Source organism: Podarcis gaigeae (genome assembly GCF_964106915.1).
Source record: "Podarcis gaigeae genome assembly, chromosome: Z".
Classification (NCBI taxonomy): domain Eukaryota; kingdom Metazoa; phylum Chordata; class Lepidosauria; order Squamata; family Lacertidae; genus Podarcis; species Podarcis gaigeae.
In genome coordinates this window covers 32,723,488-32,737,612 of record NC_139691.1, presented here as the reverse complement: position 1 = coordinate 32,737,612, position 14,125 = coordinate 32,723,488, and the positions used below count along the sequence as shown (strand labels likewise).

The following is a 14,125-nucleotide window of genomic DNA, read 5'->3' as shown; positions in this document are numbered from 1 at the left end:
CTGAAAAGCACTCATTGATTTTTTACAGGTCTATACAAATATTTCAAAAATAAAAACTCTAAAGAAGTTAAGACATGCACAGAGAGAGAGATCATAACTGAGTGCATTAATAAGTGGAACGGATGGTTCTAGGCTGGCAGACCTTTCTGCAGTTGCCTACATGCTTCTAAAAATGTATTTACTTGGGCTTCTCCATGGACTGAATTAATGTGGGCTTGGAGAGGAGAGGAATGCCTGTGATGCAGGACTATCTTACGTCAAGAAATACTCCATATTCATTTTGCATTTTAAAAGTGTTCGTTAAAAATTGATTTTCTCCTTAGCCCATCCACAATTTACAATTTGCATTTCAAGCCATTTAAAATATTTAAATATATTATGAAATGGAGTTCAATTATTTATAAGATCATTAAAATGTGCATTAGAAATTATGTCAGGCCAGGCAAATGATCACGGCCCCTTCCAACGTCAAAAGCTTCTCCTCAAATTTAACTTGCATGTTTACCTCTTCCACCTGGTTCCCAAATAGATGTGCATAAATGATTTCTAAGGACTCAGTGACTGAGGGCTTACCCACACTTAACTTTCCTCTGTGCTTTCCAGGCACAGTCTGCAATTCAAAGCTCCATATCTGGGTGCCCTCCCTTTTTTACTCTGGAGCTTTTCCCATGAAAACCTCTTTCAAGCTGAATCAGAGCAAGTATCAACCCTTAGAGAACCTGATTTGTCGTTCATAGTGCTTCAGCCTTAAAGAGAGGGTTTGGAGGAGTTGTGAGGTGATAGAGTTCAACATGCAGTCGGTCATTCACACATGCAAGATGTGGGAACTCATTAAGTACCAAACACACACGTGTGAACCGACCAGTTTGCTGAGCTGGCAACTACCTCTTGTGCTTCTGCAATTCTTGGGCAGTTATCTTGGTTGCTTATCTATGTTGCTGGTGGAGAGCATTAACAAAATGGCTCTAGCATCACTGATGCTACTTTGGAAATACATTAGTCCTTTTCTGAAGTTATTGCTCATAAATCCAGTGTGGTCTGAGAGCATGTGATGCATCTACCTTACCCATGGCCCTTAGAAACAAAATAATGCAGGCACAGTGAGCACAGCAACTCTTCCCAGCAGGTCTTGCTCCAAAGAGGCAGTTGCGAGGAATGAAGGTCTCCGCTTTCCCACAGCTCTCTAAGTCTCCTCCTCCTCTGTGTCCTTTCCAAACAACCTGATACTTCTCTGCCTTGCCTGTCTTTGCTCTGCCCTTTTCATACCCCTGCGGGTTCTGGGAAACCAGGGGAAGGGGATCTGGTCTCAGCAGTAGGGGGAGACGCCCTGGCTTCTTCAGCATCTTGCCTCATTGCTGCCTTGTCTTCAGCCTCCTTTTCTGCCTCCGATTCTAGACTGCTGTCTGGCCCAGCCTCTCCCTGCTCACTACACCCTGTTACCTCTTCAGCTTCTGACACCTCCTCCTCCCAGGCGGCTCCTTCTGACCACTCATCATGTTCCCACCACCAATCCCCTGGCTCTTGGCCGTCTTCCCTTGGGGGTTCCCCAGCTGGTGCCTCTCGCTTCTCTGTATCCAGCCGGTTCCACGACATAAACACATATTTGTAGGATTTTATTTTTTTGGCAAGTGATTATGCCTTAATAGAATGTATTTGTGCACATTATTTTCATGAATATATGCATTTATAAAAAAACAAAACAAAAACATGTTTCATCTTAATGTATGTCTTTTAGTAAACACTGTTTGCTTGGACCGCTGCATTCCAAAATGCGGGGGAGCATGAATTTTGAAGGATAGATGTGCTTCTGGTTCACATACTCTTTTTGGAAACTGCAAACTTCACCTTTAAATTCATCTTTAAGTGTGAACTGAACAGAATTTATCTGCCTTCCCTAACTCTGAGTAGAACTTAGCTAAATACAACCCTAAGTAAATAAACATGTGCATGGAGGTGCAATTCAGGCCCAACTTGACGTATGCCTCCAAAGTAAACCCAGAAAAGTCTGTAGAACCTCTGACTAACCCTTAAGTCTATCGTTTTGTTCCTCTGTTCCTGGTCTCCCTTCCCCCTTGGCCGCCAGTAGGGAGGTTAGCGGAGCTCTGTTTTCAAAGATTCTTAATAAATCTATTCCTTTTTTAAAAAATAGATTTCTTGTTCTAAAGATGAAGTTGACCAGATTATGATCTGTGAAAGTGATCAAGGCACGGACTGAATGTCCATCTTGATATAAGTAGTCTATACTGTCTATGTCGGTTGCTTTAACTGCCCCAGGTAGAATGTTGTTTATAATAGTCAGCAGGTGCCTCACACGGTCTGTCCCTGTGCGAGGAAGATTTTATGGTAACTATATTCGTAATGTATTTTTGTTGGTGTTTGTTCTTTGATGCTACGGCCTGTCGGCTATGCAAATAAAGTCTATTCTATTCTATTCTATTCTATTCTATTCTATTCCCTTAAGTCTACACTCAGCATCAAAATTTGGGCTACTAGCCTTTTAGCAGGTTAGCAAAGGGGGGGGGGGCAGAAAATAGAGAAAGAGAGAGTGATGTCTCCTCTTCCATCGGGGAATTGCTGGTCGCCCATGGCATAACACAAGGCTGGTCTGCACCTACTGCTGTATATGCTGAGGCTTCCATGTCACCTGAGACTCATCCCCAGCATCTCCAGGTTGGGATAGGAAAGACTCCTCCTGAAACCCTGGACAGCTGCTGCCAGTCAGTGTTTAAAATGCTGAGCTAGATGGACCAATGGTCTGACTCAGTAGAAGGCGGTTTCTTATATTCCTAATATTTGGCATTCTGGCCTTTTTCTTCCATCTCCTCTTGCTTAGTTTTGGATTTGGATTCCGTTAAATAAAGATACATTTCAAATAGTGGTTGTAGCAATGACCCAAATTTATCCAATAGCCCTACTGCAATGCATTAAACTGCACAGAACATATTTCCTCACTTTCAGAAGTTAAAATATAATCTCATCTATTTCTGATAGGCTTATTGCAAAGAAATTGAATTGGAACTCGTAAGTTTTCACCTACGCTGCAGTGATGAATAATAACAGACTTCATGGATCTCATTTTAAAGTCTCGCCTTGACATATATAGCAAAATGCTGATGGCTTCCTTTAGAATTTCCACTTGCCTTTGTGAATAAGGAAAGCTGTCCTTTAATCAGAGGGCTTTCCAAATTATTAGTCTGCCTTCCTTTTCTATTGCCATGTACTGGCTGGGAATAGTATGTAGTTTCACTTGGGGATATGCCTCAGCTATGTTAATCACATGATCCTTTTGAAAACTGTTGCTAGAGGCAGAGCTTTCATGGTGGTGGTGCTCTGTTTCTAAGGTAGCCTCATAACAGCGGGGACAGGGGGTGGGGCTTCCAGCCCTCAAATTAATTTAATGTGACCCTGTGAATACTGTCTTGTGAGTTCCAAGGAGGGGGAAATGGAGAGAAAGGGGGTGGGTGGCAGAAAGAGAAAGAAAAGGCAGAGTGAGAAAAGGGGTTGGCTCCTCCCATGTTTGACTCTGACTCCGCCCACCTTTGACCCTTAGTCTTCCCACCAGCAGTAGGCAGCCACTAACAGAATACAGTCGTACCTTGGATCCCAAATGACTTGGTACTCGGACGTTTTGGCTCCCGAATGCCGCAAACCTGGAAGTGAGTGTTCCAGTTTGCGAACGTTCTTTGGAACCCAAATGTCCGACGGGGCTTCCACGGTTTCTGATTGGCTGCAGGAGTTTCCTGCAGCCTATCAGAAGCCGCTCTTTGGCTTATGAATGTTTTGGAAGTCGGAACGGATTCCGTTTGACTTCCAAGGTACGACTGTGATGTGGGTCTTGGCTGAGAAAGATTCTCTTTATTTCAAGTACTTCTGTTAAAGAGCCAAGATGGGCTGCAGCTCCCATTCAATAACAACCCCAGATAATGTGCGAAGCAGTATTTATTCATCATCTTGGATCACGTGCAGACACAAAATGTCTGTGTTGGGATAGAGGGCAGGGAATTGTTTTGATCCTTCTACTGAAAAGCAGGAGCTCATCCAAATCTGTGGAACTTAAAAAAATCAGCAAATCTATTATGTTTGTTATTAAATATATACTTACTTGAGCATATGGATGTTCTGGGAAGGAGGAAGGCAGAGAAGAGTAAAGCAGATTTTTAGTCTTTTCACTTTAACAGAATCATCTCAGCACCTGCCCATCCTTGTTGCTTGTTGCCCCAGGGCTTAACAAAATTAAATCCTTTGTGTTTTGCTGATAAAGTTACAAGCAGAGACAACTGACACCTCCCTCTCTTCATGTTCAGTAGGTTACCAACATTTGTTAGGGGAAGGTAAGTCAACAACGCTGTGTTGTCCAGCAGAACAAACATTTCAAAATGTAAATATAGGGTAGCAGAAGAAACAAATAAAGTACATTTTAGGATTAGCCAACCTGTGGCCCTTAAGGTGTCACTGGACACCAACTCTCACCAGCTCAATCAAGCATGGCAAAGGCCAAGGGTGATGGCACTTACCATTTTCTGACATAACATTCTCTACTCATGCAGCAGAATCAAGGGGTAAAGCTTTTCTTGAATTGTATCACCTCTGCCTGCTTCCATGTTGGTGGGAATTTCTTGCATATATTTTTTTAATAAAAATGAATAAACAAGGGTAACAGAATAGGCTTAAGCTCTCACTCTGTTGCACTAATTGTCTATATGTCCCCCGGTCTTCATCAGGTGGCTTGGGGTTCACAAATGGGTCACAGCAGTGCTGCCACCACCATTTTATTTTCTAAAGAAAAGCACCGGTCTTCCACCTTTTCTTACTTGAAATCTGAGTACTGTTTCACCTCCTCCTCCTGGCCTGGAGGAGATTTAAGTAGACTTCATAGAAGTTTTCAGGCTGGTGTTAAAGTTGAGGTTGACTCTTCATAGCAGAGGTGGGGAACCTCCAGACTGGAAGCCAAATGTGGCCATCCATGTCTCTCTTTCTGGCCCTTGAGACTCTTCCCAGGCAGCTCCCCCATCACTGTACTCGCCTTCCTTAAGTGTTTTTGCCTGGCTGGAATGTGCCTAGTTTAGACAATAATGATGCCACTTGCTTCCTTGGTCCCACTGATCATTGACAGGTGGCACCCAGAAGGGAATTTGTCCCTTAGTCTGCGAAACATCCCACAGCCCTACATTGTCGGGAACTCTTAAACTAGGCATGTGGAATCTGTGGTCCTCTGGAAGTTGCTGGACTCCAGTTCTCCAGCTCTAATACCTGCAAAAACAAATCTCAGTTGCACATACACAAAATAGTTCATTTTCTAGGTAATGATAAGAGATTTCCACATGCACACAAGCACACAGTTATAAAAGCCCTGTCTTCGGTGGAAAGCCTAATTTTCCATGCTTGTGGATGTTTTGGCATTTTGCTAGTTTCTGTTGTCACTTGTATGCTTTCAATCAGGTAGTTGAAAAGGGGGGAAAAGTAGCAAGAAAAGAATGCAAAGGAGGAAAATGCTGCACACACCATTTCATGTGGCCTCCTCAAGCTATCTTGGAGCTTGTTACAAATCAAGAGTGTTCACAATATTGCTTATTGTTCCGAAGGAGAACCAGCATGGCTTCCACAAGAGTCATGCTTGCCTCACTAACCTTTTAGAGTTCTTTGAGAGTGTCAACAAGCATACAGGTAGAGGTGATCAAGTTGACATTATGCACTTAACACTTTCAAAAAGCTTTAAGTTGTTCACCGAAATAAGTCCAGCAGTCATGGAATAAGAGGAGGGTCCTCTTATGGATCAATGACTGGTTAAAAAACGTGAAGCACGTAGGAATAAATGGACAGTCCTCCTCATAGAGAGATGTAGATAGTGGATTCCCCCGTGGATGGGTAGTTCCTGTTCATAAATGACATGGCATTTGGGGTGGGCAGTGAGGTGGTCAAGCTTGCTGATGACATCAAATTGCTCAGGGTAGTAAGAACAAAAAAGAAATTGGAGGGATTCCAAAAGGTTCTCTCTAAACCGAATGAATAAGCATTAAAATTAGGTGAATGTGATTCAATGTAACTAAGTATACACACTGGGGCAAAAATCCTAATATATATATATATTCACCAGTGGCGTAGCGTGGGTTGTCAGCACCCGGGGCAAGGCAAGTAATTTGCACCCCCTAACCCGTGGATTTGCGCCCCCTAACCCTAACCCCCAGATGTTGCGCCCGCTCGCCACGTTTCTGGCGCGGCCAAAGAGTAGACGGCAATCCACCTGTCTGCCTCTTGCCGCCTACCACTTCAGGAGGGCGTCAGGACGCGAAGCCATCGGAGGCGCCTCTGGTCACTCCCCCTGCAGGGAGAGTCAATCAGGACCCCTTGCACCCCTCCCCCTAAAGCCTTTCCACGCTCGGTAAGGTTGGCCAGAGCAGCGCCCCCGCTCCACCCCCCCCAACGCCGGACACGTTTCCCTTCTCCAAAGAGGCAGCTCCCTGCCACCTTCTTGGCCAGATCTTCGCCCGCCTCCAACATCTGGCATAGCCATGACTACGTACGTCTCTCCACCCCCGCCGCAGGCACGCAGAGTGCGCCGCCCCTGATCCCCAATTTTGGCCTAAGCTGAAAAGGGCACATTGGATCACCCCTTGTCCTGGGGCCCAGCTGAGCTCCTGGGTGCCCCCACTGCCGTCGGCGGGATGAAGCCTTTGGAGAAATTTCCGAAGAAGCAGGGGTCTCACTTGGCAGCCCGGGCTGGCCCCGGGAGTTGTGGGCAGCTGCCTCGCAGGCAAAGCGTCTCCAAGATCCTGCTGCCCGGATTCCTCAAGGAGCCCCCCGAGGAGCCCCCTGAAGGAGGCACGGACACTGCTGGCGATGGGCGATGGCTGGAGCTGCCCCCCCCCGATTCCTTTCTGCGCTCCCCAACGTCCGTGTGGAGATTCTTCCCTCCCCACCTCTGCGCCCAGCAAAGCGAGGCGCGTGCCCTTGCCCCCCGCCGGGCTTTCCCCAAGCCGACGAAGCGTCCTGGCTTGCTTGCAATCTGAATCTCTCCAGTTTCCTCCGCCAGCCCGCAGCCTCTGCCTCGTCTCCTTCGCCTTTGCCACTCCGTGCGCCCCTGCGCGCGCGCGCTCTATTCGCCAGGCTGCTGCTGCTGCCGCTGCAAGCGGGAGTGAGCCAGGTAGGGGCAGAGAGCTGCGAGTGCGCCCCCCAAAATGTTGCGCCCGGTGCGGCTGGCACCCCCTGCACCCCCCACGCTACGCCACTGATATTCACTTATGGATCCAAACTGGCAGTGATTGAGCAGGAAAAAGACTGGGGATCATAGTGGATAACTCTTAGAAGGTGCTGATCCAGTATGCAACAGCTGTGAAAACGGTGAATTCAATTTAAAGGATCTTGAGGAAAGGGATAGAAAACTATAACTGTCAAAATCACAATGCTATTACAGTGGTACCTCGGGTTACATACGCTTCAGGTTACATATGCTTCAGGTTACAGACTCTGCTAACCCAGAAATATTACCTCAGGTTAAGAACTTTGCTTCAGGATGAGAACAGAAATTATGCAGCTGCGGTGCAGCAGCAGCAGGAGGCCCCATTAGCTAAAGTGGTGCTTCAGGTTAAGAACAGTTTCAGGTTAAGAACGGACCTCCAGAACGAATTAAGTTCTTAACCCAAGGTACCACTGTACAGTGGTACCTCGGGTTACAGACGCTGCTAACCCAGAAATAGTACCTAGGGTTAAGAACTTTGCTTCAGGATGAGAACAGAAATCGCGCGGCGGCAGAGGGAGGCCCCATTAGCTAAAGTGGTAGCTCAGGTTAAGAACAGTTTCAGGTTAAGAACGGACCTCCAGAACAAATTAAGTTCTTAACCCGAGGTACCACTGTATACAACATTATGATGTGACTATTCTTGGAATACAGTTTTGGTCACCATTCCACCCCAAAAAAGGAGACTGCAGAGCTGGAAAAGGTTCAGAAAAGGGTAACTAACATGATCAAAGTACTGGAGCAATTTCCTTCTGAAGAAAGGGGGTTTTGTGTGTGTTTACATTTGGGGCTTTTTTTGGTTACAAAATAGTGAAGTATAACAGATGCATAAAATTATGCATGTGCAGATAAAGTGTGCAGAGTTAAGTTTCTCTCAGTTTCTCATAATACTAAATTCTGGGGCCTTCCAGTGAAGGAAGTACACACCACATAGTTCAATTATGGAATCCACTAACACAAGACGCAGTGTGGCTGCCAACACGGATGACTTCAAACTACGCTTAAAATTCATGGCGGATACGGCTATCTCTTGTTACGAACTTTATTATTTGTGCTAAAGCAGAATGCTTCTGAATACCATTTGCTGGGAGAGAGCAGTTGCACTCAAGTCTTGCTTGTGGTCTTCTCATAGTCATCTGGTTAGCTATTGTGAGAATGGGATAGAAGACTTAGATGAGCCATTGGTCTAATGCAGCAGGGCTCTACTTAAGTTCTTAAGTAGTATTTTAGAATTAAGGGTTGTTGCTTTTAATTACTGTGTAATACAAATCTGCTTTCAACCACCCATAAATTTGCCACATTGTGGCTTGGATGTGGTCTGCCTTAACTCAGCCTTAACTTAGGGCAGCCAGTGATGTACAGTCATTATTTGGGAATGTGAGCAGAGGCAGAACGGTCCGCTGCTTGCTAATTTTCCTTTCTAGATAATGGGATATTAAACTGGCCAATGGGCAGGCGCTAGCTCTAGAAATTCATCGGGTTGGAAGCGGCCTTGGAGGTAATCTGCCCCAGCCCTTTCCTTAATGCCTGATGTGCAGGATTCAACCCTTGGGGTAAGGACAGGGATCACCAGGTAACAGATTTTCTCTCCTTCCTAGGACTTCTACTTGATCAGCCAGTCAGTCAAAGAACAGAGCTCTGAAAGGCTCTCGGTGCCAACTACTCACAATGGCTATATGAGTGTGCTGGAGAGTGCTGTTGCGCTCAGATCCTGCTTGCGGGCTTCCCAGAGGCATCTGACTGGCCGCTATAACAGGATACTGCACCAGATGGGCCATTGGCCTGATCCAGCAGGCCTGCAATGGCTGTTCCCTCTTATGGAGGTGCCCTGTCTCGATTGGCTTTCCTTTTGTGTCTTTTGCATCTACTTATATTTAAATATTGGGCAATATTTAACATGCACAAATTACTTACTGTGCAACCCTGTGCCTGTTTATTCAGAAGACTGGCATGCAAGCTATACTCCCTTCTTGCTGAGTGCTTTACAATATATTTGCCCAAGCAGGCATTTCCTGATCAGTAATGCAGAGAAGCCATGGAACATTTTCATCTGCCCGAGCTGCAACAAAACATCTCTCTCCTGTATCGGTCTTTGCAGCCACAGCAGGCACTGAAACTTTCCAACGGTTTGACCTCGACTCCCCCCCCCCCCAGGAGCACTCATCCATTGCCTCTCAAGACAGATGGATGCCAACAATGCAGCCTGCACACAGCGCTGTCAGGTGAAATGGCATATGCATCACTATTTTATGGTATTATACTGATTCACTGTCTTTGTTCTTTAGCTTAATGATTTGCTGTATACCAGCTTGGTTGTTTTTTTTAAATAAGGACTGCTGCCCCTACTCGCCAGCATTGCATACCCCTCTGTCCTTTCCCCTAGGTAAAGGTAAAGGGACCCCTGACCATTAGGTCCAGTCGTGGCTGACTCTGGGGTTGCGGTGCTCATCTCGCTTTATTGGCCGAGGGAGCTGGTGTACAGCTTCCGGGTCATGTGGCCAGCATGACTAAGCCACTTCTGGAGAACCAGAGCAGTGCACGGAAACGCTGGAGCGGTACCTATTTATCTACTTGCGCTTTGACGTGCTTTCGAACTGCTAGGTTGGCAGGAGCAGGGACCGAGCAATGGGAGCTTACCCCGTCGCGGGGATTCGAACCGCCAACCTTCTGATCCTCTGACCAAATCCTCCCCCTTTAAGCCTCACCTACCCCCTTGTCTATCCCACCACAGCCACCCCAAGCCCCTCCCCTTCCTGCATGCATGTTTAATAGAGGGGTAGATGCAGAGGGATTCTACATAGTGGCTTACTAAATTGCTGTGGGAAGGGCCTCACCCGCCATTGAACTTTGTTGCAGGCCTGTTTAATGGGTTGGGGTGGGTGGGGAAGCACTTCACAACACCTCCTTATCTCGTTAAGCAGTTCGCCTGGGCCTGCCTGCTGTTTCTCACCTTGACACACAGCGTGAAGGCACTACAGTGGTACCTCTGGTTGCGAACGGGATCCATTCCGGAACCTCCTTCGCAACCTGAGCAGAACGCAACCTGCGTCTGCGTGTGTCGCAATTTGCCGCTTCTGCGCATACACGTGGTGTCATTTTGAGCGTCTGCGCATGTGCTAGCGGAGAAACCTGGAAGTAACCCTTTCTGGTACTTCCGGGTCGCCACGGGACACAACCTGAAAATACTCAACCTGAAGCAAATGCAACACAACACAAGGTATGACTGTATATTTTTAAGCATGTAGGTAGAGCAGCATATAAATATTTTTAAATAAACAGTGGCGTAGCGTGGGTTATCAGCACCCGGGGCAAGGCAAGTAATTTGTGCCCCTTAACCCGTGGATTTGCGCCCCCTAGCCCTAACCCCCAGATGTTGCGCCCCGTGCGGCTGGCCCCCCCTGCACCCCCCACGCTATGCCACTGTAAATAAATAAAAAAAAGTCTCCAATGGGACTTAATGCCCTAGCAAGAGTGTTTAGGATTGGAAGTCAACAAAACGATCCTATAAATGTCTGCTCAGAAATCCATTGAGTAGAGAATTGCAGCCTTAGTTTAAGAACTGTACAAAATTTACGGCCACAGCTGTTGATACTGGTCACTCTGGTCATCTCATATTCACTTGAGCCCATAAGCAGAAGTTGCAGATTATTGTGCCTTTTCCATTTCATGATCTTTCAGCCCAATTGAGGGCAATACTTTGTTGGGCCTGAATAGCTGATGTTGAGAATCGGTGTGCTGCAGTTGTTAGTACTGGACTGGTACCTGGGAGACGAGTGTTCAAATCCCCACTTGGCCAGGAAGCACACTGGGTGACTTTGGGGCTGTTGTAGGCTACATGAACGCCATACAGTTGTACCTTGGAAGTCGAACGGAATCCATTCCAGAAGTCTGTTCCGACTTCCAAAACGTTCGGAAACCAAAGTGCAGCTTCTGATTGGCTGCAGGAAGCTCCTGCAGCCAATCGGAAGCCGCAGAAGCCCTGTTGGACGTTTGGGTTCCAAAGAATGTTTGCAAACCGGAACACTCATTTCCGGGTTTGCGGTGTTCGGGAGCCAAAACATCCGAGTACCAAGGCATTCGGGATTCAAGGTACGGCTGTATATTTAAACTAGTTAAACTTTTGTAGAGCCACAATTCCCAGTAGACAGTTCCCAGGATTCTTGGGGGAAGTCATGTGCTTTACATGTATGGTTTGTTCACAGCCAGAGTCTGTCTACCTCACAGGGCTGTTGTGAGAACAGAATGTAGAGGAGAACAATGTAGGCCACCTTGAGCTGTTTGGAAGAAAGGTGGCACATCAATGTAATAACAAGCCCTTCCTGCTTCCGTTGGACAGGACTCCCAATTTGGAAAGGCTTATGCCACAATTCATCTGGCATAAGGTGGTGAATCTTGCTTGTCTCTAAAAGGTGCCACGAGACCTGCTTTATGTGTAATTATGAAAGGGGGCCGCTTCCTCCGCCAGGTCATGCTACCGACTGATTATGCGACGCGAGTTTGATTTAGGATTTGACGTCGCTGCTTCTGCCGCGACGAAGGGCTCCCGGTCCGCTGATTCTCTCCTTCCTCCTCCTCCTCCTGCGGTCTCCCGAAGGCCCTCTAGCGACTGCTGCCGTCCTCAGAGCCAGCACGTGGAGGGCGGCCCCTCAGCCGGCTCCCCTGCTGCCATTGTCCGTCGGCCGGTGCGCGCTTGGAAGTGGACGGTCTCTGCGTCTCGCCTTCGCTCGGGGGGGACGCTCCGGCCAAGAGGAGGGAACAGCGGGCAGGAGGAGGAGTGCGCGGCTGTGGCTCCGGCTTCCTTCCTGCCCTCCCTTTCTCCTCCCATCGGCCGGGCCAGCCTTGCCTCCCTCCCTCTCTCCCTATCTTCCCGCACACGCTCCCCGACCGGCAGCTCCGCGCTCTCTGCGCCGGCTCCTCCTCCTCCTCCTCTCCGCGCTTCCAGCAAGATGACAGCCGGGCGGCAGCAGCGGCGGTGGCGCGGAGATTCCTCGCACCGGCTGGTAAGTAGAAAGGACGCCGCCGCCGCTGAAGGAACGAGCCCTGGACGGGCGGGCGGTGGTCGCCGCCCCGACGAGAGGGCTCGCGCAGCGCGGCGTAAAGGAGGTGGCCTTTGCGCTCTGGCGATCGCCCCAAGAGAAGAGCGGAGGGCGTGCGGGGTAGTGGGGTGGTGGTGGTGGGAGGCTTGGCGTCGCGGACTGGCGGGCCCACTCCAGAGATGGGAGAGAGGTGTTGAACCTCTTGTGCAGGCAAGGAGGGGTTAACTGAGGGGGGCATAACCAAGAGCGGAGGAAGTAGGTTTCCTCCAGGCGGGCGGGGAAAGGATCGGCTCCCACGGGTTGTGAGTACTTGGATTTGGCTTGGGAGAAGCGGAGGGAAGGAAGGGGTTAACAACCGGTCTGCAGGAATGGCTAGTAGGGCGGCGCGCGGGGCGGGGGGGGGGAGGGTGTCAGTTTTAGGTTGCACTGTTTGAAAGGTAGAGAAGTGCGTATTTTGGAGCGTGGATGTGCTGCTTTGTGATGTGTAAGGATGTGAGCGTGAAGTGGCCTTGCATATACCTGCGCCCCCGCCTTTTGGCAGAGGGGCAACCCTCTCCCGGCCCCCTCCCGCCCCCGCTTCAGAATTTTCCTCAGTATTTTGCAGAGTTGAGTTTTCTGCCAAAGAGCTGAGATGGCGGTAAGGTGGCCCCTTCCTTTGCCACCCCGCCAATCCCTTTTGGCACTGCAGACTTCGGAACACTTGTGCCTACGCACTTCTGACATGGTGGCAGGTGTGTGTCCCCAACCATGGCCCTGCTGACCCTGAGCTCCCCTCTCCTGGCTGTGGTTCCACATCTGAATGGTTCTGGCTCTCTTCCAGGTGCACATCTGACTCTTGGGAGCGCAGCAATATTGTGGGTGGTTTGCCAGGGGGGATTAATGGAGCTGCCAGCAGAGCCGAACGGGAGGGCAGGTGCACCGCCAGGTAACACCAGTTGAAACAAGTTTTCTCTCCCGGGTGCTAGCCTGAGACACTGAAGTTGGAAGGGGTGGTGGAGAAAGATAATTGCACGCCATCCACTGGTTGGTTTGCTTCAGCTCTTACCACCCTTGGCTAGCGGGCTGCCCCTGTAGAGGAAAGACAGCATCCTTGGGTTCTTTCTCTGCTTTTTCCATCCTGAGTAGACTATGTGTTTGCAGCATCCTTCCTCTGCCCTCCCCACTTCAGATCTAATCCTGTCCTCTTTCATTTGCAAGTTCCCAGTTGCGTCACTGAAGCAAGGTCTACGGTGTCTTAAGATTCTTGTTCTCCTGGTTTGGGTAGCAAACTGAACTGCAGCTTAACTAAATTCTGCAGTTTTGGGCAATGTGAAATTTTCAGGTTGGGCTGAAGTTTAGACAGCCAGTTCTTTTTCTGCTTTGGCACTGCATTTTCTGTCTGGACAGAGGAAAGCACGGTGGATGTGTGAGGCTGTCGTGGAGGACTTTGGAAGAATCAATTTCTGGGTCTGTGGCTTGATGTCAATTGAGAAGATTTAAGCTGTCGCCTCCTAGGGATTTTGCTTGCACTAACGGTGCCAATGGCTTCGGCACATATCATGTTTTCTGTGGGCTAAAGACAGAAACTTGATACGGTGCAGAATATTCAGGGTTTAACCTAAGAGCTGGAAATCTCCGAAGCTATCAGGTCTACTTAGGCTTGAAACAAAATATTTACCTGTGATGTGTTTCACTCCACATTTTATATTAGTATTTAGTGACAGACATCTCTGATATAGTTTGCAGCTCAGATGCTGTGGGCTGTTGGATTATTTAGATTCAGCAAGCTTGGAGAGAGGTTTGCATGTTAGAGCTTCTGTCTGCCACTCAGTGGCCTTACCTGACCCCAGCAGGTAAGGAGAGGGAGTTACAGTGT

The 14,125-nt window shown here is 48.4% G+C and overlaps 1 protein-coding gene across 1 annotated transcript in view; it reads left to right on the top strand.

Annotated features, from left to right (window-relative positions):
- The first annotated feature begins 11,826 nt into the window (after positions 1 to 11,826).
- MID2 (midline 2) overlaps positions 11,827 to 14,125 on the top strand; it is a 195,911-nt gene continuing 193,612 nt past the window's right edge. The window contains exon 1 of the mRNA XM_083722254.1: positions 11,827 to 12,234. The gene's annotated coding sequence lies outside the window, so the exon portion shown is untranslated. The remainder of the gene's footprint in view (positions 12,235 to 14,125) is intronic.